We start from the raw sequence: 21,700 nt of genomic DNA on the forward strand, positions 1-21,700 counted from the left end.
CAACCAACTCAGACACCCAGGCGCGCCCCCTTCCCCCCCCAGTTTTAAGTTTATCCAACACTTTATCTCTCTCCCAGGCATATTTTTCTTCAGGCACTCACCTAACATGGTATATGATTTATATATGTAATTTGTAAATTTGTCTTTGCCACACTCCCCATAAATTATAAGCCCCATGAAGCCAGCTGTGTTTTCTGCTGTGTAACTGGCACCTAGAACACACAATAGTAGCCTAACAAATATTGATAATTAATGGGTTGAATGAATGGATCTTTGCATCCCAGCACAATGCCTGGCCCACGGTAAAAGATCAGGAAATGTGTCGAGCTCATGGACAAATAACTGGCTGAACTCGGAAGTGCAGATCAGAGAGAACAAATGTGCTGTGCAAAGTCTCTGTGAAGAAGCTGGCATTAGGACAGCGTGTCAGGAACCCAGCATCACAGCACTGGGAGCAGGAGTGTGGGGACGGGAAGAGGAGGGCAGTGACATTCAAGCCATTCATTCCATCCGGGATTAAGTTCAATTAACCCCTCAAAAGGCAACTCAATTCTGTGTCCTCTTTCATCCTTCAAGTTCAAGTTCTATTAGCAAAAGCTGCTGCCCACGGCATGAATCTTGATTTAGAGGGTAGGAGGAGGGCTGGTTTTTGTGCAGATGGAGGAAAAACACAAGAATAGGAAGCCCCACTGACTATTGGGTGGGCCGTGGAACAAAGGTCCAATTGTGCTGGTGCGTAGCCTGGCCAAAGACAAAGTGCGGAGGAGAAGAAAGGTCTTGGTGCAGTGCCCAAAATCTGGTCGCTTTTGTCACACAAGCTGTGTTTGTGACCCATTTCAACTGCTGTTGGTTGTGTCGGTCATAGAGTCAAATCTGGGCAAATCTGGTGGCTGTTTTGGGAATCTGATTCAACTTGGATACATTTTGTACCGGGTTTCTCTCTGGTGAATCGTTTCTCCAGTAAGTGGATTCATTACCTCAGACCTGGACTCCCGAAGAGACTGTGTCTCAACTGCTCAGGGTGGAAAATCCTTAACACCCGTCAGATGCAGGGAAGAGGCAGCTATCCTTGTACGCACTTTGCGAGTTTTTGAATATTTGTGTAAATAGGTTTTACACAGGGCATCTCCAAAGTGGGAAGAAACTTAAGCCCCTGGGCACGAGGCTGCAAATGAACTAGATGTGGTGGTGGGTAATTTACAATCTTTAAGATCAAGCAAGAACAAACGTGTATTTAAGGAGCCTCCGTATGTATGGTTCGGAGTTTAAATTTTGGGTTTTTTTTTTTATAGTCACCTACAGAGAATGCAAATCTTATTTAAAAAAAAAAAAACTATCATGCGACTCTATTTCGATTCCCTTTAAATCCATAAAACACTTATTAAATCTGAAGAATGTTTTCTCGTAAAATACTCCAGGTTAAGACACAGGGAGCTTAATTTTGTTGATGTTGTAAAATAGGCAACTTAAAGCTGCTTAGTATTGTATTTAAGGATAAATTGTCCCAAGAACAGCATAAAATGAGACAGTCAAGTAACAGAAGCCTGTTTTCATATTTGTGTAATTGTAATTTTACAAGCAATATAAAAATGTAATAAAATTATATTGCAATTAGGTTTTTATTAATTTTAAAACCTTTAAGAAATGATTTGGCTGCTGTGTTTCCATGTTTCTGGAGCATAGCTTTTTCAAATTAATGCTAAAACTTCACTGTTTCTATTTGTCATAAAATAAAGTCCCTGGCACGTTGTTGTCACCAGCTTTTCTTGTGAGGAAAGATCTGGTGGCAAAGAATTTATAATCTCATTCTTCAAAATTCTAGACATTTGCCTGACCTACATGTTTCTTAAATCTTTCTGAAACTTCCTTGAAAGGAAACCAGAAGAAAAAAACAACAACAACCCTGAAAACAAAGATCAAGTTTCCTTTAAAGGCTTTTTGTTTTTTTTAATGTTTATTTTTTATTTTTGAGAGAGACAGAGAGCACGAGCAGGGGAGGGGCAGAGAGAGAGAGAAGGGGAACAGAGGATCCGAAGCAGGCTCCATGCTGACAGCAGAGAGTCTGATGTGAGGTTCAAACTCACGAACCATGAGATCGTGACCTGAGCAGAAGTCAGACGCTTAACCAATTGAGCCACGCAGACGCCCCTCCTTTGAAAGTTTTGAAAGAAAAATGGATCATGACATTAATCGAAGATCACTTTTTTTCCGTGTTTGAACTGTTGACTTTACTAATTTCCTAATCTGAGTTTTTGAAAAGAGTATCGTTAATGATCAGAGTTCTGCACTTCCTCTTAAATATTAATCCTGCCAGGTTTCTTAGAAGAAACCTATAGTAATCAATTTCTATTAAACTTGATTTCAGTATTCACAAAAGGATTAATCGAAGTTGTTTAAATCACCTTAATCTTCTTGAAAGAAAAAAAGAATGTGAATTTAAAAAAATAAGTAAGTGTGGCTTCATACCTCATAGCATCATCAATGCAGCCCCACTGGCCCCAACTTTCTGGGATAATCCTGATCCAAGTCATTTTATTTTTTCCACTGATGGCAATTGGTTACATGTATAACTGAATGAGATTTAAATCTGATGAGCTTTCTTTTTCATAAGACCAAGTTCTGAAATTAGCAAGAACCATTGGTAAGACCACATATCCTGTGTTTTAGTTCAGAAAATACTGTCACTGTGGCCATGAACTCTTTTTTTTTTTTTTATAAGATTTTATTTCTTTAAGTAAGCCCTACACCCAACGTGGGGCTCGAACTTACAACCCCGAGATCAAGAGTCTGCATACTCTACTGTCTGAGCCATCCAGGCACCCTGACCATGAACTTCCTTATTGAGAACTTTAATACTACAGCTGGTGGGGTTGTCTTTAATTTCTTCCAGTTTCTCTGAGAGAATGCCAACTAAAATGGGTCTGCAAAATCTCCTTCAAAACTGGATGGCAAATTTGCCTTCTGCAGGACCACGTTCCCAGGTCATGGGGCTAAGAGATAGGGAGAGGAGGACCCCAGGCCACAAGCACCAGGTCCACGCTACTAAGTGGGCTGCTCTAAGTCCCTGTTTGCTCACTTGCAACATGGGCCGGATAAACTGTACCTTCCTCCTCCTTGGATTTTTGCAACATCGCATGAGATGTCTGTGGAACTGCTCTGGAAACCATCAAGGGCTGTCTGTCATGAGCCAAGCTAGAAGACAGGCACTCTGGATCCAACGGCCCATGGAGCCGTTCCTCCTTGCAGGAACTCAGCTGGGACGCTTGTGTGGCTGAGCTTGGCTGAGAGGCCACAACCCGGGTAGAGCTGGGCCCAGAGAAGCTTCCCCCCCATGGCAGGAGAGAGCAGGGAAGGCAGAGCAGGGCTGAGGCAACAAAAGACTCTGGGTTTGAGGGCCTGCTGCCTCTGCTCAGATGAGTATCTGGGGTGAGCTATGTGTGTCCCTTGACTACCAGCTTGACCTTTGGCTGTCTTGGGGGAGATGGTCTGTGGGACCACCCCAAAAAACACCCTGGGCTATGAACCGTAAAGGGCAAAGATGCACGGTCCTCTTCTTTTGTAAATTCACGTGACTGAATAAAAAGTAAATAATAACATTGACCCTCCCTTTCTATCAACTCTCGCCCCAGTTCTCACCCCTGCCTTTAAGAACCCACTTTCCTTACTCCTGGGAAGAAAGAAAGCAGCTCTTTCTGCTGATTGCAAATGATCCTAGTGATAACCCTGAGTTCTAGTTACACAAACGAAAGGGAATCTTGTGATCAGACCCAGATTCGCTGTGTCACTCGTATCCACCTGTATACAGTTAAAACCTCTCACCGAACTAGAGATCCATTTGTACATGTAGCAGTCGTCTGAGCACAGTGTAACCTTGGATACCAAGAAACCCAACTTTCTCAGTCTCGTTGCTAAGGCAACAGGACAGAGTGGGTGTGGGGGAGCCCAGCATGTCTATCTACATGCTGTGCTACCAGCAGGAGGAATGGGATGGAGGGATGGGGAGGGTCTTGGGCTGCCCACCTCTCCGAGGCCTTAACTACAAAGGCTGCAGGGATAGTGTAATGTCCTCTGTCACTGATAGCCGGGGAACCTCTACGTGAGACCCTATTTTATACTCCTGGAGGGATGCACAGCAGACAGAGTAGGCTGGGAGGGAGGTAGACAGAGGTGGGGTGAAGGAGAAGGACGCTGGTGAGTTGAGAAGTGTGGGGTAGGGGGAGACAGCAGCCAGATGAAGCTTGGATCCTGATATTACCGGTATTGGTACTGTGCCAGCAAGAGTCTGGTATTTCTGCCACAGAACCGAACATAAGTGAGTCTAGAACATAACCCTAGCCACAAAATTCACACCAGTGGATTATGCATGTTGGCCTGGTTAATCCTATAATGAACCACCAGGGAATGGTTGAAAAGTAAAGCCGAACACTTTAGAATATTCTAAAGATCAGGTAAAAGGAGAGAAAGGTACTAAAACAAGAAACAGTCTGCTTCTCCCACATTGCTCGTTTGACCCGAGACCCTGTGTTTACTCTGATCTACAGAGCCCAGTGCCCTTGTTCTCCTTCAGGACGCGGAGGGAGAAGAGGGTCCCTAATGCCATCTGGACCGTCGTGGAGAATCAACTCTCAGGTGCCTTCCATCCAGGCAGTGCCTCCAGCGCCAGGCCTTCACGACCCCGAACCACCTGTATCCACCCTATTCAGGTATCATTTATAACTCTTACTATTTTGTTAGAATAATTTGTAACCTGTTTAAAATATAGGGAAATTCACCAAGACACAGAGGCAATAGGACATTAATCACTGAGTGAAAAATTCATCAAATTTTCGAGGGAGGGCAAGGTCAGTCAAGGAGCAGATAGGAATGCTTATGTTGGCTCAGCGACCGGACCCAGCCAGAGCCAATGAGATTCAGTGGTGACCACTGCAGGGACTTCTGGGGAAGAGAGCGCTGTATCTGCCGGGCATGTGGGGCCACAGCCATCTGGCCAAGCTGTGGAGCTCGAGTATGGAGCCAGCCAGCACACAGAAGAGTGGAGCCAAAAGATGCAGCAGAGAGACCTGGGTCCTCATGACTTTGACTGAGGCCCCCTCACGCTGCTCACGCTGGGCCTGAGCCCAGACTCCTCTTTAGCTCTTCAGTGCGATGCACCAATACATTTGTTCGTTTGTTGCCACAGGCAAGTGAAATAGCCCTAAACCAAGGGATATATCCTGTCTGACGTTGGGATGAGACAGAGGTGGGGGGGAAGTCGGTGGCCAAGGACAGAGGCCTCAGGAGCAGGAGTAGCATGACTGATACGTAGAGAGGGAGGGAGAGAAGTATGAGTCACTCAGGTGTAGTGGTTATAAGTCTAAGTGAGGCAAAACCGAAGCACTCCTAGTTTTCTTTTTTTCCCATGTGGTCGAAGAAGTGATTTTTGTATACTGTTGCAGAAATACATGGTTGGACCTTTTATTTAATAATCGCTGGCACTGGCTTAGTTCCTTTGCATAATTCTACCATATTTCCAAAAAGCTGAAGAGAGGAATGTACTCCCCCCAACATATCCCACACCATTCTCCTCTGCCCTCTACCATACCATGTTTATGTAGCATATGTTCTTTTCAGGGCATGTTTTATTTTCCCCTTCGGTGACAACTGTCCAGGGCAAAAGAGCTCTTTACATAGGTGCTGCTTTGTCCCCAAAATCTACTGCCCCAGTTTGGTAGAGGACTAACCACTACCCTCCCTTTCCTCTTAAATTCCTGTTGTCTGGCAACAGAAGGACAGGTTCTCTGGTTATCTTCAAGTATATCATTCTCAGCCTCACTTCTGTTTCTAGAACAGTCATTAAATGTGATCTTCCTTGGATTTGTATCTGTTTTCCAAAGTGGGTCGAGAAGAACGCAAGTCCTCTGAGACGTTCCTCAAAAACAGAGCTTGAAGTCCAATTTGGAAAATATCACACACCATAACCCCCATTGGAGATTCAGTGTGCACTTTGATCTTGTGGCCTTGAGAGAGTCCTACAATTTAAATTTTGCTTAGCCCACCTTTTCCCATGTTCTGCTAGCAAGGGATTTTCTTTAATGTTGTGTTGCTAACATTCTTCTGAACAGGTATTCTATAGAGCATGCTTTGTGAACATCTGGCTTAAAATAGAGTGAATTGTACACAATCTTTTATTAACTCTATTGTTATAAGAATGTAACTTTAAATAACCTGAAGCAGATGAGGAATGTTCTTTCACCTTCTGCTTTGATGAAAGCAGAGGTTTTTTTAATGTGCAAATGGGTATGAATTCATCATTTTCATTATTTTTCTTCAATCCTGCAACTCCAACTGTTGTTCGCACTGTAGCCGTGCAGGAGGCCAAGCGAGAGGAAGAACAAGGAATGCCTCTGGGTTTTCTCTCGGGGAAAATGCATGATATAAGCAGGAACAAAGGTAGTAGCCAAAAACAGGCAGCTGAGGTAGAGGAGAGCTGCGAGACAGAGCTTGGATCTGTGATGATGGCATTGAGAGTGTTAGAAGAGGTGGTGTGGTCTCCTTCGTTGCTACCTTCCGCTTCCCAAAGGTTCAGAGGAATACGGAGCCCAGGGAATGGAGAGGCAGAGCTGTTTGAGGTTCAAGACAGGGGTCTTGAAAGGACATCTTTTCCCTTCTTGTTCCCAGCGTGGAGCCGCGTATACAATTATGTTTTGAACACAATACGTGCCGAGCACAGGGCGAAGAGTTTAATATACAATGTCTCATTTAATACCCACAAAGGCCCCGAGAATGTAATTTTTCACCGATATGCAGATGAGGAAACAGATATAGAAGCTGACCTCAGGTCATCTAGGTGAACTGGTCGAGTCCCTGTATCTCTTTACCAGGATGCTACAAAGTCGCACATCACGTGGGCAGCTCACCCCCCTTCGTCCCAAAGAGATGACATGGGAGTGTGGCAGGTGTGTCCAAGGCCTCAGGCCCACAGCCTGATAAGACTGATCTGTGTTAACTGACAGCCCTAAGTTGGGACGTGGGCACCTGAGCACCAGTCTGGGAGGAGACCGGAAGCCAGTTGACTGTCTCCAAAGACTTGTGAGCGGTTTTCAAAGTACCTGGATAGCTACTAAAAGGAGAGAGATGTAATTGGTGTATTTGACTCATATTTTCATTTTGCAGTAGCATGAAAATGAATTACTTTTATAATTAAGCGAGGCTTCTTGGTTTGAATAAAAATACAAGGGGAGTAGATAGGGGAAAAAAAAACTAGTCTTTTTTGGGTAATAGTTATTACCCAAATCAACGACTTGTAATAATCAAGGACTCAAGAACAAGTAAGAATCTTAACACCTTCTGAGTTTTTTTTTATGAACCAGGGAATTTTGATGAAAATGACATGAGGAAGTTTTGGACGATCCGCAGCACCGTCTTCGGTGAGGAAGGGATGCCCACACTGAGTTGGGGGGTGCCTGGCAGTGGAAAAGAAACGAGGGAGAAATGTCTTTGAGGAGTATTATCTGCCAGGCTACGTATGTTTTCACCTTCACCTGCCGTCTGAGAGCCGGGGCTGGGTCACCCTAGCTAAGGCACACATTTACCTTACATAGCCATCTGTATAACTTACCTAGTACCTAACTTTGCCTGGTAGTATCGTTAACTGTTATGTGTCTGATGCCCCCGCGATTTCATACTTAGACATTCCGCTTAACATAAGCAATGGTAAGAGTGAGAAGCTGAAATCAGACTGATCTGGGTTCCCATGCTGGCTTTGCAAATTGGACAAATTACTTCAATTCGGTTTTTTCCCCTATGAAATGGGGATAATAAGAGTCCCTTTCAGAACAGTGAATAATACTGAATTAACTTTGTAAGGTGACAGACGGTAGCTAGACTTATTGTGGTGATCAGTTTTCAGTGTTTACAAAAGTCAAATCATTGTGTTATACACACACGCAACTAATAGAATATTGTATGTCAGTTATATTTCAATAAAAAATAGTCCTTTTCTCAAAGAGTTGTTACGAAGTTTAAAAAGCATGATGCATGGGAAGTTCTTAGTATAGTGCCCAGCACATAGGAAGCACCCAAAACATAATAGTTTCCCTTCTTAAGAGGAAAGCTCTTTGATAATAGGTAAAAATTTAATAACTATTTGTAAAGTATTTTTATGCATATTATCCTGATCCTTATACAGGGCCTTGCAATTAGGAAGTAGGTTATTGGGGAGAAATTGGCATTCTTTTGCAATTATGGCGGAAGAGTAATTGATCCAAATCTTTCTGGAAGGCAACATGGTAACAGACCAAAGACGTATCCTCAATGCTTTGAGACACGTATACAAACAGGCATATGCAGAAAGGTTCATCATAGGGGCACTTGGCTGGCTCAGTCAGTGGAGCGTGTGACTCTTGATCTCAGAGTTGTGAGTTTGAGTCCCATGTTTGGTGTAGAGATTACTTAAAAATAAAATCTTTTTTTAAAAAGGTTCATCATAGGGGCACCTGGGTGGCTCGGTCAGTTAAGCGTCCGACTTCAGCTCAGGTCATAATCTCACAGTCAGTGAGTTTGAGTCCCACATCAGGCTCTGTGCTAAGCAGGCTGGAGCTGCTTAGATTGTGTCTCCCTCTCTGCTCCCCCACTCACGCTGGTCTCTCTGTCATCCAAGATGAATAAATTAAAAAATAATAATAAATAAATACATACATAAAATAAAAGGTTCATCATAATCTTATTATTAATAGTGAAATTTTAGAAACAACGTAAATGTCCAGCAATATCAGATTGGTTAATAAATTCTGCTACATCCATATAACATGTATGAGGAAACTTTTAGTTGCAAGTTACATATCATTGCTCATGCTAGCTTCTGTCGAAAAGGGGATTTACTGGCTTAATCAGGAGAGGCAGGCCTAGCTCAGATGCTACTGCTCTGTAAGCCTTCTCTGACCCACCAGGCAGGAGATATAGATTTTTTTTGTATCCTTTTATGCATAAGTCCTAAAACAGTGCCTACTCTAGGCTAGGAGCTTAAATTAGCAAACAAATAAATCAATGGTTTTAAGTGAGGGATCACAAGGAAATCAGTGTGGCCTAGAGGAAAGAGGCTTGGAGGCAGAGAGACTCAGTACAGGACCTACCTCCTTGGCTTTTTAGCTGTGCGACCTTGGTCAAGTCAACCAACCCGAGCCTCAGGTTCCTCATGTAAAATCCTAGAAGCCGCTTGAACAGATAACTGTAGAGGACTGAAGAAGCCATCTATCTCTTTAAAAATATTTGAATATATATTTTTCTAATTATCAAAGCAAGGGAATGAAATAACATCTTTTGATGCCCCCTGTGTAACTTCAAGATTTTAGCCTACTTTTGTTATCTATATTGCAGGTCTATATAAATATAAGCCGGGATTTTAGATGTTTCTTAAAGTAACGTTCTTTCATTCATTCAGTCAATGAACACAATATACATCAGGCGCTGTATACAAGTTCTGACAGAGAAAGAGATTTTTAGAGAAATAATAGCGAGGCTATGTGGAAAGGGCTGTCAAAGAGGTGTGATTAAGAAGTCTGCTATGGAGGGGCACCTGGCCAGCTCAGTCAGAAGAGCATGAGACTTTTGATCTCAGAATCATGAGTTTGAGCCCCACGTTGGGTGTAGAGATTACCTAAAAGTAGGTAAGGATACTACTATGGAAACACATAGGGGTTGGGGGGCTAGAATTCTAGGGCAGATGGAGGAGAGTCAGTCCTTCCCCCAAATCACTGCCATATGAAGCTTGGAGTTTGCTGAAGATGTGGGGTTTTTCTCCAAGTGCGGAGATAATGGTCTTCCAGTGATGTCATGCGGTGGCAAAAAGGGCAGAGAAGAGGTGCCTTTGATGGGATGACCGGATTTATGGTTTCTTCCCATGAGGTAGGTGTGATAGGACTGATCCCTTGCACTGGGGAAGCCCCCCAGGGCTCTGGGATTCCATGCCCTGATGAGGGACGGTGTGGACTTCCTGCTAATGGAGGCATGAGGGGCCTCCACTCCAGGGGCGGGAGGTTGTTGTACCCACCTGGTAGAGCAAGAGACCTTGGTTACATTAGAAAACCGTGTTCCGTGCTGTGCTGGCATCCCCACTTGCCAAGATTCTATCTCCGGTTCCAGTTACAAGCAGGAGCAAAGGCAGAGTTAGCCGGCAGATGTGTCTGGGGCCCCCAGGCTAATTCCATTCCATTCCATTCCATGTCTGTTGTCTTCTAGTGTCTTCAGCTTCCAAGGTCCCAGATTTCTGAAGCCCTAGGGCTGCCTGTCTTGGTGGCCACCACATGGGCATTCTAGCTCCCATCACCTTGCCAGGAAGGGTAAGGAAACACCCAGGCTTCAAACATAGGAGCCCTGGCTCTGGGTGCCCCATCCTGATTGTCCCCAGTGCACCTCCTTTTTTCTGGTTTTCCCATTGTCCTAGACCCACACCTATTTCTTCCTTTCAACTGCTAACACCCTCTCCTCTGTCATTCTGTTGAGAACAGTGAGAACCTCCAAGTGCTCCCTGGTGCTGAGGCCTACAAGAAAAGGTTGGATGGGGTGTATTTTGAGCTGATCCCCCTTCTGCCCACTTGCCCTGTAAACAGGAGCCACCTGCCATTCCTCCTTCATCTCACAGCTTGGAACGTGAACCATGCACCAGGGATATGGAATCTGCAGAGATGCATTTCCTGCACCTTAGGCCATCCCTGCATCCCTTCAATCTCAGGATTCTCCATCATCTCCTGCTGGGTGCTCTGAGGACACAGCCTGTGCAGAAACAGAACCAGGCAACACTACCCGGGAGCATTTGGTGGGTGCTGGGGAAGTACTTCCCCACGATGCTAATGATGGCAACTTGGCGCTGAGAAGCTCGTTAGCAAAAGCATTGAAGACGCCTGCCATAGCTTTCAAACGCTGACAATCCGTAAATTGAAATTAACAACGAATAAAAAGATAAGGAAAGCGCACACTCTCCCTCACTCCAGCTTCTGTGGATGTTCTTAGTTACCGAAAGAGAACTGAAGCAGGAGGGAGAGAGATCCCGGCTGCGTTCCCCTTGCCACCCTTCTTCCCGCAGGTTTTGCCTTTTCCCAACCGCCTGGCGTGTGTGCGTGTGTGTGTGTGTGTGTGTGTGTGTGTGTGCATGCGCAGAACCTCCCTTCTGTTCAGCTTGCCCCCTTGCCACTCCCCATTTTGCGAGATTTCAGCTCACAGTCAAAATGGGGAGATGGCCAAATTGTAAAAGCAACTGCAGGCTGCTGCCGCCCGCACTCAGTGGGGGTGTCTCGATGCCTCGTCACCGCGGCCTGAGCAGGCCAGTGGGTGCACATGTCCGTGCGTTTCCTTCTGCACTGCACCAAAATACTGTCACTGGAAGGTAGATGGAGCCGTAATTACAGCTAACCGTTTGCTATTCAAAGGCTGTCCTTTTTGGCAGCTTCTACCTTTTGGAAGAAAACGAAGGGAGTTGACAGCAGGGTCAGATCTTTGCTTTGCGAGGATGGTTCTGGAAGCTATGTGGAAAACAGATCTGAAGGGTGCATTAGCTCGGGAGGTTGGTGGCTGCTGCAGGTAACTGGGAGAGAGATGATGTGGGTGTTCTCTAGTGACCCAGGACTTCCTGTGTCCACACCCTTTTGTGATGTGGCATCGCCACTCCTCTGACGAAGAGGTGTTTATCCTTCACACCTTTGAATTTGCCCTCGTCTTGTCACAGGGTTTTATCAGTAGAGTGCAGTAGACATGACCTTCTGTGACTTTCAAGCCTAGGCCTCAAGAGGCCATGCAGCTTCAGGTTCTCCCTCTTGGAACTCTGAGACCACCATGCTACCCAGAAGTCAGGCAAGCCAACTGGATGATGAGAGACAAGGTGGAGAACTGAGCATCCCAGTCAGATAGTCATTCCAGCAACCCTCCGCCTACAACTGCTAAGTGAGCCCTGGCAAGACCAGCCCACGAACCACCCATCAGAATAATAAATGAGTGTTGCTTTAGGGTAGGTTTGTGAAGCAGCCCAGATAACTGAAATAGACAGTGTTAGTGGGATTCATTCATTCAACAAATATGTTGGGGCACCTATTATGTGGCAGGCTCAATTGCAGGTACCAGGAATCCTGCAGGTGAACAAAATGGATGCACGAGCCTGCACTCTAGCGGGGGGTGGACTGGAGAAGGGGTAAGTGTGAGAAATATTTAGGGCCTCATGACTGACTGAAAATGGAGGGTGCAGGGGAGAGGAACAAAGTATGGCTTCTTGGGTTTCCAGTGTGAGCAGTGAGGGCAATGGTTGGGCCATCCCGAGATAGCAAAGCAGACTGGGAGTGGTCCAGTTTTGAACACATGCGCACCCATGGAACAGCAAGATGGCAGATGTAAGGAGGCGTCTGAAGCTTAGGAGGGGTATCAAGATAAATATTTTGGAGTCGTTTTATACCGTACAATTCAGCAAATATTTATTGACTGACAACCATGTCAATCATTCTGAGGCACCAGGAAATACAATGACAAACAAGAGATGGTTTAGTGAAAAAGATGAAAACATTCACTGTAGCAAGTAGTTTAACAGAGACAATGCAGAGCTCTGACACAGACACGGAGAACCGAGAGATTGAATATAGACTGTGGTTGAAATCATGACACTGAGTAAGGTTATCCTTGGACTGCACAAAAGAAGAACAGTGGATGGGCCAAGGACAAAATCCTGGGAAATATTAACATTCATTTTTGTGCTTAACAGTAAGGGAGAAGACATACAAGAAAGGGTAGGAGATACTGGGGGCCAGGGAGGGGCAGGAAGAAGACGGGACCAGGGAGAGGAAGAGAAAACAAGTTGCTTTTTTGTCACTGACCAAGGATTTTAGGGGCAAGAGGCTGGTGAGAAAGTAATAGGCTAAGCATGTTCAAATTGTTTCGGGGTTGTTGGTGGAAACTGTTGCAAATAGGTTCTGATTTCGCCTAGATGTGCTGTGGGCTCTCAGAAGCTTTATGGTGGGGGGTGGGGGGGCACTGATGGCTGGTCTGCTTCCAAGAGTGCCCAGGAGAGGCTTTCCTTCTGCAAGTCCCTAAGGGGCTCTGAGCCCTGCTGCTACTATAACATCAACTGCTTTGTTTTCTCACACGCAACCCTGGATTCCCTTTTAAATGGTTGATTTATATTAATTTTGCTCTTACTCTTTGTTTCTTAATATCAGGGAGTCATCTCATCTGGGGCCCCAGGTTTCGTGAAGCTGCCCCCAGCTATAGCCTATCATTCCCCACAGGAAGATGCTCTCCTTCATGAAGGCAGGACACAGAGATAACCCCACAGCCAGCTCTTACTGTCTGCCTGAGGAGGACACGCTAGCCCAAAGAATTCTGTTAGGAGTTGAATTGTGCCCCCCAAGAAGTTATGTTGGGGTACTAACCTTCAGTACCTCAGAATGTGACCTTATTTGGACATAGGATCTTTACAGAGGTAATCAAGCTGAAGTGAGGTCATTTGGGTGGGCCCCAATCCAATATAACTGGTGTCCTTATAAAAAGAGAAAATTTGGACACAGAGACAGATATGCACACAGGGAGAACACCATGTGAGGATTGGAATACGCTGCTACCAGTCAAGGAACTACCAGAAACTAAGACAGAGATTTAGAACAGATTCTTTGCTAGTGCCTACAGAGGGAGCATAGCCCTGCAGACATCCTGATCGCCGACGGCTAGCCTCCAAAAGCGTGAGACGATATATTTCCAAGTCATTCAGTTGTGATGCTTTGTTGTGGCAGCCCTGACAAAGTAATACACACAAAGTAATACAACTTCCAGGTCTTGAATATCCCAGAATTATTTGATTGAATCTTTGAAATGTATCAGAATAGAATTTTTATTCAATGGGATTCAACTGGATCAGGAATTAGGATGAATTCAGAAGAGCACTGAGTAAATTTTATCTCTGTCTGCTGAATGAGTAGCATAAAAGAGGAAGCATACACTACTCGAAGAAAACAAATTGTTTTCAAACTCTCATTTGGTTTAGAAGTACTTATTTACATATAACTGAGGCACTAACTAAATGCGGTTTCTTATTTATTTACTGAAGTGATCACCCTCCCCCTCCACCCCCCCGCCAGGGAACATTCCTGATTCCCATGCTGGGTCTCATAGGCTAGTTGGTAGTTCAGATGTGTCTTTAACTTAGATTGACTAGTTGTCTCCTCAGCTAGTCAGAACAGGTAAGATTTTATTTTGTTGTTGTTGTTGTTGTTGTTGTTGTTGTTAGAGCATGCATGGGGGAGAGGGACAGAGGGGGAGAGAGAGACAGAGAAAATCTTAAGCAGGCTCCATGCTGAGCGTGGAGTTAACGTAGGGCTCGATCCCATGACCTGGGGATCACAACCCTAGCCAAAATTAAGAGTCAGACACTCAATTGACTGAGCCACCTGGGTGCCCCTAAACAGGTGAGAGTTTAATGCTAGCTCTCCTGGGTAGTTTCTGCTTGCCTGTCCCTCCTATTTTAAGCCCTGGAAGGCTGACCCCTGTGGACTGTAAAAACAGGTTCCCTTCTAGTTGGGTTCAGCTGAAAGGAGGTGCTGGTGGGAATCGAGGGAGGGGGAAGGAGGAGAGACAAGGAGCAGCATTTATTCCCCAGGGTGTGGTGCTCCCTCCCTTCAGATCACGTGGGCTGGCTGTATTCCTCTGGGGAAAGCCACAGCTCTGGTCAGGGCGGTGATCCCTGCAGCCCTGTCTGGGTTCAGCGAACCACTCCCTGCCCTGGCCCTAACTCATTGAGGGCTTTTACCTTCAGTGTCCCCACATTACTGCAGTATCCCTCGTCCTTACCCCTTATAATGCTGTCCATACCTTTGTAAATTCCTGTAGACCCTTTATTAAGCCCTCCTGGGATTATTTAGTCTGAACGTGCCATCTGGTTCCTGCCAGAGCCCTGATGAATTTGCTAGTGAAGTGTACCAATGCTTCCCATATGTCTGAGGCTGTGCTAAGGACTTCATGTGCATTCACTCATTTAATCCTACCAGCAAGCCTTACAACATTTAATCTTACTAACAACAGACTCACCTTCACACCGTGTTTTACTCAGGCTAATATTAAAAAGTGCTTGCATTACCTGAACAGCCATGACAGATACCAGAAGAACTTGGGAATCCACAGGGGTGCAGGAAATGTCATGCTGGGTTAGATATTTACCACGAAGGTGGGAGGAAGAGATATTCAACTATGAGTAATCAAAATGTACCTTTTGTAAAAAGAAGTTGGCTCTCTAAATAACGAGGCCTGGTACGGATGGGAGTGGGGAAAGGGTACCTGGGGAGGTGCCTTTCAGCGAGGGGCAGGAATTCCTTTGCAGCCAGTGGCAGTGTGCCCTCTATCCCTCGCCCCCACCCCCCATTGCCCTCTGTCTTTTACACATTAATAGTTCTTTATAAATATTGATGCCCGAGATGGCCTCATTAATATTTATTAGCCCATGCCATCCTTCTTCACCTGGGGTTTAAGGAGTGAGCCATCAATTTGGTGCTGTCAGAGGTGACGTGTGCAAGGCTCCCTGGTGAGAAGCAATTAGATGGTCTCCCCTCCAAAAAGTATTCTGATATTCTTAAAGCACCAATATTTGCTGGGGGGACTTCAATAACATCTTTAGATTTTTCATTTTGCTTGACTCCTACTTACATTTTCAAGCTCAGAAAACTCCCTAAACAGCCTGGTGGCTTTTAAGGTGACTAAATTGCAAACCCTTCATCCCCAGGGGTTCCCCAGTGGCTAAGGCCGAAGCCATTCATGCTCTGCTGCAGGAAAAAAAAAGATTTGGAAGGCAAATTCCTCCAGGACTTTGAGTCTGTAGGTCTGTGGGTGAGCAGAATTACAAAGGCCACACGCGCCTTAGCACCACCCCTCTATGTCCCAGTCCCTGTGCCAGGGCTAACATCCTGAAATTGAAGCTCAGTGTTCTTTCTGAAACAGTGGCTAAAACAGGCTTTCAGAGTCAGTGATCCTACCAGGCTAGTGCCCCAAATCCTGTTTGCCTAAACACAAAGAAACCCTGGTTAATTAGCAAATGTACTTTGCTGCTCATGTTCTTGCTGCTGAAATGAATAGTAGTAACATGTGACTTGACGGACAGTTCTGTATCTAGATAGCCGGTTCTCTCTACTAAATTTAAACTTTCAGAAGTCACCGAGGAATTTCAATAACAACTATATGGGAAAAATAGATCAGAGAGTTACCGATCTTTGGAGCGGAGCAGAGCTGAAATTCTTGTTTTTATAGGAGACAGAAGGTCTACAGTCATTGACCCAAAACCACACGGCAGTGTTTCACGGCAAAGGGTCCACCACGAACTCTTGATTTCAAGTGCGGTGCTCTTTTCACAATGCTCATTATATGAATAGTGAGATGCTCTGGTGGTCCATTGAAAACATCACCGGAAATCCCAAGGTCTGCTCTTTCATTCTTGCAGTTCATTCATAATCTAACTCTGACTACCCACATAATCTGCATCTCTTTCTATGTATCAAAGAGCTTGGCCAGAAAATAGCATAATTTTTAGGAGTGTGTTTGATATAACAAAATTCAAAAATTGCAATAATGCAGAATATACAAATAATATAATATGAACCACACTTTTGTGGCCCAGATATTTTGTTCGTTCTATTAGTGTTTAGATAGAATGCATGAATCACGGGGGCAGGGACTATATTGGTCTTCTTCATGTTTTCCTCAGAGTGCCTAGAATATAGTTAGTACCTAATAAATATCGCTGAATATGGGACTGTTATGAAATATTGGTACAAAAATTAGAACTGTATAGGTCATATCACACAAAAGATATTAGGATATTCTTAAGATGACATCATGATTGTCAGATTTTTTCTTTTTGTCTTCAGATGCCTTTATATCTCACTGCTGGCCTAGGGATATTATTTGCTTCTGACATTAACTATTGTTTTTACACAATATTACAATTTCCATGAGGTTAAGGACTATCTCTATATTATTCAACTCTGTACCTCTATAACTGAGCCCCAAGCTTGGCACGGAGTAAGCACTCCATAAATACTGGTGGTTGTGTTTCTTTTTTACAACTCAATAAGAGCGTTTGCTGAGTCGCCATTTTGTGGTTGTCAACAAGATTTGCAGCTCTTCCCTCAGAACACTGGCCGATTTCAGGACTCTGTAGCTAGCTTTAACACTTAAATGGTAACGAAAGACAACAAGCTGCCTAACTTTGGGCCAGATGAGCTCTTAGCATTTATAAACACAGTCATAAAGTGCCAATGAGAGTACCAGACAGTTCGGCTGTGGGACGGAAGAAGTAAGAGTCCCATAAGCCTTCAAAGGACCAACAAACCTCCTTCTTAACCAACAGGAAAAAACAACTGGCAGCTCTCTTCACCAACTCTACTTTCTCACCCAAGGGGAACGTTCCTAAAGTATTCGCTCTTTTGAGAGCTTACAGATGGCAATGACTTAAATGCCTCTTTAATACTAGTAACACACTGCCTGATCCTCACCAAATTCCAAATGGCACCAATTGACTAGATTTGCAAAGTCAGATGCTTACAAAAGTCCGTGCCAAATGTCTGTCAATTACATTCTGAACTAGTAGGCAAAGATGTGAAGGAAAAAGACATTCCAGATAAGGGTATGACATGGAGGAAAGTATGGTGATAGGAAAAGAACAAAGAGTGGTTGACATGACGTACACCAGTGTAAATAAAGCCGTTTCTGAACAAAAGATAAGATGAAGCATATGGGCCGGGCTCATGAATTCCTATTCAAAGTTCTCAAATTCCACGTGACTTAGCTGTTGCCGCATAACAGACCATCATAAAATTCACTGGCTTAAAATAATAAATATTTAATGTTATTGCCCACAGTAATAATATCTTGGGCAGTTCTTTGGGTCTTCTCCGGACTTCTGCAGCCTGCTGTGGTGTGGGTAGACAGCCCTGCTGATGTTGGCTGATTCCTCTCACATGTTACACGGTTGGCCGGCTGTCGGCTTGTCCAGGAGAAAGTTAACAATTGTAGGCTGATGCTGCTCTTTAGAAAGACCTGCTTGCAGAGATGACCCTTGGCTGGTATCTGGGAACTTGAGTTTTGGAATGTTCTCTATGTTATTAACTGTATTGTTTTTCAACTGCTGATGTAACAAGTTGCCACAAATTTAGTGGCTTAAACTAACACAGGTTCATTATGTTACAGTTCTGGAGATAAGAAGTCCTTGCCTTTTCAAGCTTCTAAAGGTCATCTGCATTCCTTAGCTCATCACCCTTTCTTCCATCTTCAAAACCAGGACCATTGCAACTTCAAGTCTCTCTCTCTCTCTCTCTCTCTCTCTCTCTCTCTCTCTCTCTCTAACCTCTGCTTTTGTCATCACCTTTCTTTGACTCTGATCCTAGATAATCCAGGAAAATCTTCCCATCTCAAGATCCTTCAGTTATTCACATCCTCAGTGTCACCCTTGCCATGTAATTTACCATATTAATAGGTTCTGGGCATTAGGACATAGGCATATTTGTGTGTTTCAGGTTCACTAACTGATGATGGAGAATACAGTGGGTTAACAAGCTGGAAATTTAGAGATTAAAGCCATTAGAAGGTTATGGGAAATTGTTCAGGATGAAATAATCAGTGATTGGAGGTACGAGTCAGAAAAACAAGTTATTTACTTGAAACTGGTAAACAAACAAACTAACAACAAAACCTGTGTTAGTCAAGACCAGGTTGGGTAGAGCTTGTGGTATTTATATTTGTTCATTCAAATATTTATTGAGTGTGTACTATATGCTGAGACTACAGAAGGAATAAAGTAGACATGTTTATATCTCCATAGAGTTTACCTTCCAGTTGGATGTTTCTAAGAAGGTTTAGGCTGATCCCTAAAGAATGGAAAGAGGCAGTTCCACAAAAAAATAAGGGGTTCCAAGAAGGGAAATGGCATGTGCAAAGCCCTGGGGTTGGAAAGAATGTTATCCTCTGTAAGTGTAATCAAAGTTCTAGGAGACTGAAGAATAGAGAATGAGGGGGAAGGATGTACCTAAGGTGGCAAGGAAGGTAAACAGATGCCAGTTCATGCAGCAGGGGCCTTATGGCCACAAGAAGGACACTAGATTTCATTCTTAGCATAACTAGAGTCCCTGAAAGGTCTTGTTCTTCAAAATGGTAACTTTACTGTTGAGGGACAAGAGTTGTAGTGGGAAAATCAGTTAGTGCCTTACTACTCAGTGTGATCCATAGACCAGCAGCATCAGAATATTAGTCCCTCCCCAAATCTAGAAATAGAATCTGCATTCTAACAAGATCCCCAAATGATTCATTTGCACATTAAACTTTGAGAAGCACTAAGCTGGAAGATCATGGTAGCTTGACCCAACAGAGTGACTGGGGAGGTGGGAGAGTAGAGGGAATGTCTTAAAGATAGTCATAGGCATACAGAATTTGAGTTGGGATTTAAGGCTGGTATAGGGAGGACAATGTTTAAAACACAGATATTAGTTAGATGCAGGCATGGAACACTAGTCTTTGGTGTCAGAGATGTTTTCAGGCAGAAGTCCAGTACCCTGGAGAGCTCCCCTAAACCAATAGGTTTTTGGAACTGAAGTCTAAGGATCCACAGAGATGCCTTTTTAGACTCAAAACTTTGAAGTCATCCTTGACTGTATTCTCTTGATAAAGCTCTGATGATCACTGGGTTAAATCCTATGATTACTGTAAATCATCTTCAATACCCAAAGAACTTTCTGTTCCACATGATAGAATGGCCGTGGTATCTGCTCTGACTTGCACACTCTAGTGTGTCCTAAAGGAGGCCAATAGGCTGAGATGAGGTGAAGGTAAGACCTTTTCTTCCTGACACTATTTTCCCTCAAGGATGTCTTCTTTTCTGGAACAGGAGCTAGAGTTTGACCTAGCTTCAAGGGCTCAATCCCAGAATAAAAACTGTCAGAGCATTAAATACAGTGATAACTCTGAAAGGGAAAAGGGTGTAGAAAATGGGGGAGATTATGAAGGAAATATCAGCAGAACTTGGTGAAGTATAGGGAGAAGGCAAGTGTGGAATTCCAGAACATGTAACTGATGCCAGGATCCTCCTATCGCCCTCACCTGTCCTGCCTAGAAGTGTGTGTAGCAAGTGTAGAGAATTCCATTAAAATCCCACTGACCCTGTCAGATACCAGCAATATCATTCCCAGTAATACGATTAAACTGAAAAACAAGTATAAGTGAGGGTATGAAGCAATTCATGCATTATTGGTGGGAATGTAAAATGGTAGACCATTATGGGAAAAAGATCTGACAGTTTCTTAGGAAGTTAAATATATACCTACTGTGTGACCCAGCAGTTGCACTTGTAGATAAAACATACATCCACAAAGACTTTTTAAGAATCTTTATAGTATCTTTATTCATAATAGCCAAAACCTAGAAACAACCCAAATGTTTCTTAACTAGAGGAGAGGTAAACAAATTATGGTGTATTTGTATAATAGAATATTACTCAGCAGTAAAAAACAATGAGAGGCTCATACACACAGTAATGAGAGTAAATATCAAAAACATTATGGATACAAAAATTGTAGTATATTCATATAATGAAATATTAGCAATTAAAAAAATCAGTTACAAATGCATGCAACAAGGATATATCTCAAAAACAAGAATCCAGGCACAGAAAAGTAGACCAAAAAATAGCATACTGTATGATTACATTTATAAGAAATTGCTGAAAAGGCAACTAATTCATGCCAGTGGAAGACAGAAAAATTGTTGCCTACTGGTTGGGCAAGGATTAAAAGGAAGTGGACAGAAGACAACTTTCTAGGATGACAGAAATGTTCTACATCTTGACTGGGGGGATTGGTTACTTAGGTATATACTTTTGAAAGAATTCATCCAGTTGTAGTCTTAAGATCTCTTGAGTAGTATTGAATATAAATTTGGCCTCAATAAAAATAAGTTTTTGAAGCACCCGGGTGGCTCAGTCAGTTACGTGTCCAACTCTTGATTTCAGCTCAGGTCATGATCTCACTGTTGATGAGATTGAGCCCCACATCGGGATCTGAACTGACAGTGTGGAGCCTATTTGGGATTCTCTCTCTCCCTCTCTTTCTCTATGCCCTTCCCCCTCCTTGCCACCTCTCAAAATAAATACATAAATGAACACTAAAAATAAGTTTTTAATTAACAATAAAAAAATCCCATTGATCTCTGCTTCATTCCAAGGGCACATGGACCTATATATTGCTGGCTTATTTTACTCTAGAAAAATTTGTGATGGATACTCAGTCTTTCTGGTCTGGAAAGAATGTGGCAGAAGGGCTGGCAGTTTGCCCAAGTTGATGCAAAACTTGAGGCAGCTGGGCTTAGCAAAAGCTTTCACCCAACCTCTGAACAATGCTTGTAACCACAAATTGTAACATCCCCACTGGAGCCTGTGTGTCAATAGAAATCTAATTTAGAGTGGGCTCCCAGTCCTTCTAAGCCACAAGAGCCTGATGAATTGCTCAGCTGTTCTTTCAGGCTGTTCCAGTGTCAATGGCAACCAGGGAGGAAGAAAACCCAGGTTTTCAGTGTTGCAAAAATTCAGCCTAGTGTAAAGGGCCCTGAAAGAGGAGCCAAAGAACAAGACAACAGAATAATGAGACCCCATGCTCCTAGATCTCCTCTTTTTTCCCCATCACCAATTTAGTCCCAATTCTAGTTGGTTCCCACCCAAAGTGGA

General features: G+C 43.8%; 1 long non-coding RNA gene across 1 annotated transcript in view; it reads left to right on the plus strand.

Annotated features, from left to right (window-relative positions):
* The window catches only part of LOC113600635 (uncharacterized), a 67,739-nt gene that overhangs the window by 33,270 nt on the left and 12,769 nt on the right, over nt 1-21,700 (plus strand). Inside the window, exon 3 of the long non-coding RNA XR_008292822.1 lies at nt 4,542-4,703. This is a non-coding gene — a long non-coding RNA (uncharacterized LOC113600635). The remainder of the gene's footprint in view (nt 1-4,541; nt 4,704-21,700) is intronic.

Source organism: Acinonyx jubatus, chromosome F2, assembly GCF_027475565.1.
Source record: "Acinonyx jubatus isolate Ajub_Pintada_27869175 chromosome F2, VMU_Ajub_asm_v1.0, whole genome shotgun sequence".
Taxonomy (NCBI): Eukaryota; Metazoa; Chordata; class Mammalia; order Carnivora; family Felidae; genus Acinonyx; species Acinonyx jubatus.